General features: G+C 45.1%; 2 non-coding genes across 2 annotated transcripts; both read left to right on the top strand.

Annotated features, from left to right (window-relative positions):
- Positions 1–4,477: 4,477 nt before the first annotated feature.
- On the top strand, positions 4,478–4,596 carry LOC133427629 (5S ribosomal RNA). The gene has a single exon (XR_009772833.1). It is a non-coding gene; the product is annotated as a 5S ribosomal RNA (ribosomal RNA).
- Positions 4,597–4,813: 217 nt separating this feature from the next.
- On the top strand, positions 4,814–4,932 carry LOC133427853 (5S ribosomal RNA). The gene has a single exon (XR_009773047.1). It is a non-coding gene; the product is annotated as a 5S ribosomal RNA (ribosomal RNA).
- Positions 4,933–5,000: the final 68 nt, after the last annotated feature.

The following is a 5,000-nucleotide window of genomic DNA, read 5'->3' as shown; positions in this document are numbered from 1 at the left end:
CACCCGGGATGGTGCAGCTCTTATGTCTAGAAATCTGGCCAATGTTATTAGACACTCCCCCTGACAATGCAGGGTCCAGGCCAGGATGCAAAGCTGTAGTTTAACAGGGCTGGAGGCGAGGCTTAGTCAGTTAGAGGTCCGGTTTGGCCAACTAGACCATAGTCCGATAGAATCCTCTGCGGACCGGCCCGTAGCAGCTGAGCGTAACCGCTCCCCTGCAGCTCCCCGGCAGCCGGCCAGGCAGGGCAGCTGGGTGACGGTTCGGAGGAAGGGTAGTCTTAAAGGGCTCAGCGACACATCTGTTGCTTCTCAAGGACCAACGCCTGCCAACAAAACTGTAGGATTGCATTATGTAATTAGCGACTCTAAAACTGTAGGATTACATGATATTGGCGACTCTGGCCAGGTGCCTAGCAAAATAGAAGTGGTTGCAGTTCCCCGCCCTCCAAAAGTTCACCAGGTGCAGCGTTATAGAGGCGTTAACCAAGATAACCTTGTAAAAATTAAAACCAATGCACATTTGGTACCAATTACAGACCGAAAAATTAGATGCGGACTACTAAATATACGATCATTAAGCTCTAAGTCTCTGTTAGTAAATGATATAATTACAGAGAGCAGGAGTGATATTTTCTGCTTAACAGAAACATGGTTACAGGAGGAAGAGTATGTTAGTTTGAATGAATCAACTCCGCCCGGCTACTTTAATCATCACATTCCTAGAAGCACGGGCCGAGGCGGAGGAGTCGCAGCAATTTATAACTCCGGTCTCCAAACAAAAATTGAACCTAAGTGCAACTATAATACATTTGAAAGCCTCATGCTTGCTCTGAAATTTCCGAGCCGGAAATCAGAGAAGCCAGTTGTGTTAGTGGTAGTGTACCGGCCCCCTGCTGGTGCGTATCTGGAGTTTTTGTCTGAATTTTCAGATTTCCTTTCTGGATTATTGATCAGCACAGATAAATTCATCATAGTGGGTGATTTTAACATTCATATGGATGTTGAAAGCGATAATCTTAAATTAGCCTTCGATTCTCTTCTAGAATCAATGGGTATCTCACAAAAAGTGGATAAACCGACGCACTGTTTTAATCATACTCTCGATCTCGTTCTCACCTACGGTGTTGAAACTGATGGTCTGTTGGTGTCACCTGTAAACTCCCTTTTATCCGACCATTACTTAATAACGTTTGAATTTAATTTTGTTGATGTTGAAGTGCAAAATAGGAGGTATTATTTTAGCAGATGTTTGTCTGATGAAGTTATTGTTAAATTTAGGGAGGCCATTGCTTATCTTACGACAGTGCGAAATAGTGATGTAGTCGAGGCCAGTGACCTGGGTTCTACCTCTGCAGATGTTGATTTCCTTGCTAGTAACACTGCTGATTTGTTGCATTCAGCTTTAGATGAAGTTGCTCCTTTGAAAAGGAGGGTTTCTAGCCACAGGAGCTTAACTCCCTGGTACAATTCAGATATCCGCATGTTGAAACAAAACGTGCGTAAAATGGAAAGGAAGTGGTACTCTTGTAGGTCTGTAGACTCTCATCGTGAATGGAAAGATATTCTAATAGTATATAAAAAAGCCATTCGCAAAGCCAGAACAGCTTATTATTCAACGCTGATAGAGGATAACAAAAGTAACCCACGTTTTCTGTTCAGCACTGTAGCCAGGCTGACAAAGAGTCACAACTCTGTTGAGCCGTGCATTCCTGCAGCTCTCAGTAGTGAGGACTTTATGGGCTTCTTCAACAGTAAAATCACGAGAATTAGAGAAGAAATCAACCAGCCGGTTGTAGGTGTTTCTTCAGCTTTAGCGACTTCCCTAGGCTCTGACTTGTCTCTAGACTGTTTTGATCCTATAGACCTCCCTGAGCTGACTTCACTCGTTAATAGAGCTAAGTCAACCACATGTATGTTAGACCCCATCCCGACTCGTCTATTCAAACATGTTTTTTCTCTTATTGGTACGACAATACTGGACCAAATTAACCTATCCCTAAGTTTAGGATATGTACCACAGGTTTTCAAAGTCGCAGTAATTAAACCTTTACTTAAAAAACCTTCTCTTGACCCAGACACCTTAGCTAATTATAGACCAATTTCCAACCTTCCATTTGTGTCTAAAATTCTGGAAAAGGCAGTTTCAAGCCAGTTATGTGACTATTTGTATAGAAATGATCTGTTTGAAGTCTTTCAGTCAGGGTTCAGAATGCATCATAGCACAGAGACAGCACTTGTTCGAGTCACGAATGACCTCCTTATGGCCTCAGATAAGGGATTAGTGTCCATACTGGTTCTACTGGACCTCAGTGCTGCTTTTGACACTATAGATCATGGCATTTTACTGCACAGGTTAGAGCATGTTGTTGGGATTAAAGGGACAGCTCTATGTTGGTTTAAATCATATCTATCTGACAGGTTCCAGTTTGTTCATGTACATGAGGTTTCTTCAGAACAGTCAAGGGTCTGTTATGGTGTTCCGCAGGGTTCAGTGCTAGGGCCAATCTTGTTCAGTTTATACATGCAGCCGTTGGGAAGTATAATCCAGAATCACGGCATACACTTTCATTGTTATGCTGATGATACGCAGCTCTATTTGTCTATGAAGCCGGATGAAACAGAACCGTTAGTTAAACTTCAGGCATGTCTTAGGGACATCAAGGACTGGATGTCCAGAAATTTCCTGCTTCTAAATTCAGATAAAACAGAGGTTATCATTCTTGGTCCAGAGCATCTTAGGAAGGGATTAGATGGTGTTGCGATGGCTTCCAGTGCAACTGTGAGAAATCTTGGTGTTATTTTCGATCAGGATTTGTCGTTTAAACCATATGTCAATCAGGTTTGTAAAATAGCCTTTTTCCATCTCCGTAATATTGCAAAGATTAGGAAAATCCTCTCACAGAGTGATGCAGAAAAACTAGTTCATGCGTTTGTATCTTCTAGACTAGATTACTGTAATGTGTTGTTAGCAGGATGTCCAAGTAATTTGCTGAATAGGCTCCAGCTGATCCAAAATGCAGCAGCACGAGTACTGACAGGAATTAGCAGGAGAGACCACGTCTCTCCAGTGTTAGCGTCGCTCCATTGGTTACCCGTAAAATTCAGAATCCAATTTAAAATTTTATTACTTGCGTATAAAGCCCAAAACGGCTTAGCTCCGCATTATTTGCAAGACCTGATAGTGCCTTATGTTCCTGTCAGAGCTCTCCGTTCTCAGAGTGCAGGTTTACTCGTAGTTCCTAGAGTATCTAAATGTAGATTTGGAGGGCGGGCGTTCTGCTATCAGGCACCATTACTTTGGAACCAACTTCCAATCTGGGTTAAGGAGGCTGACTCCACCTCCACCTTTAAAACTAAACTTAAAACCTTTCTGTTTAGTAAAGCCTATAGTTAGTGTTTAGTAAACCTCTAGCTGGTGTTGGTAAATCTCTAGGTAGTGTAAACTTTAGTGTGTCAGAGTCGCTCCTGTAGTTTCTTGTGCTGGCCCCCCCTTCTCCTCCCTTTTCTCTCTTTTGTCCATGTTGCAGCATCCTTTGCCGGACACCGGAACCTGCAGGTGGTCGTGGGTGGCTTGTAGCTTGCATTACGGAGCACAAGTCTTTCCCTGACCCTGCACCCCAACCTGGGACTTGCTGATTGGGCCGGAGCTTCGGGAGCTGTGTGCTGGCCTGCGGTCCCCACCCCTGGTCATCCCGTTGCTGCCCCCCCCTTCTCCTCCCTTTTCTCTCTTTTGTCCTGCAGGTGGCCGTGGGTGGCTTGTAGCTTGCATTACGGAGCACAAGTCTTTTCCTGACCCTGCACCCCAACCTGGGACTTGCTGATTGGGCCGGAGCTTCGGGAGCTGTGTGCTGGCCTGCGGTCCCCACCCCCGGTCATCCCGTTGCTGCTTCCACCTGCCTGCTGTGCTGTTGCCGTCCCTGACCCACCAGTCTGGCCCTCGGCAGGAGGGTCCCCCCTGATGAGCCTGGTCCTGCTCAAGGTTTCTTCCCTCCTAAAGGGGAGTTTTTCCTTGCCACTGTTTGGCTTAAGGTTTTTCTCCCACTAGGGGAGTTTTTTACCTGCCATTGTTTATGTAATATCTGCTCGGGGGTCATGTTCTGGGTATGGGTCTCTGTAAAGCGTCTAGAGACAACTCTGTTGTATTAGACGCTATATAAATAAAATTGAATTGAATTGAATTGATGCGCCCGATCTCGTCTGATCTCGGAAGCTAAGCAGGGTCAGGCCTGGTTAGTACTTGGATGGGAGACCGCCTGGGAATACAAGGTGCTGTAAGCTTTTTCAACCTGCAGAGAGCGCTCTCGCTTAATCTACCCACACATATTTCAACGTGGTAACAGCGACAGCTCACGTCCTAAAGTGTTTTGCACATGGTTAAGGCACTTTAACTCCAACAAATAAAACCAAAAAATCAATGACTTATATCATATGACTTATCTTCAACTCCATATAAGAGGTATTTCAAGCTGCAGCTTCTGCTTACGGCCATACCAGCCTGGATGCGCCCGATCTCGTCTGATCTCGGAAACTAAGCAGGGTCGGGCCTGGTTAGTACTTGGATGGGAGACCGCCTGGGAATACCAGGTGCTGTAAGCTTTTTCAACCAGCAGAGAACGCTCTCGCTTAATCTAGCCACACATATTTCAACGTGGTAACAGCGACAGCTCACGTCCTAAAGTGTTTTGCACATGGTTAAGGCACTTTAACTCCAACAAATAAGCGCTTCTAAATTATTATCACCAACAAATCAATGACTTATATTATATGACTTATCTTCAACTCCATATAAGAGGTATTTCAAGCTGCAGCTTCTGCTTAGGGCCATACCAGCCTGGATGTGCCCGAACTCGTCTGATCTCGGAAGCTAAGCAGGGTCGGGCCTGGTTAGTACTTGGATGGGAGACCGCCTCGGAATACCAGGTGCTGTAAGCTTTTTCAACCAGCAGAGAGGGCTCTCGCTTAATCTACCCGCACATATTTCAACGTGGTAACAGCGACAG

Source organism: Cololabis saira, unplaced genomic scaffold (genome assembly GCF_033807715.1).
Source record: "Cololabis saira isolate AMF1-May2022 unplaced genomic scaffold, fColSai1.1 scf028, whole genome shotgun sequence".
In the NCBI taxonomy this organism is placed as follows: domain Eukaryota; kingdom Metazoa; phylum Chordata; class Actinopteri; order Beloniformes; family Belonidae; genus Cololabis; species Cololabis saira.
The sequence above is the reverse complement of the archived record's forward strand: the minus strand, read 5'-3'. Positions and strand labels throughout refer to the sequence as shown.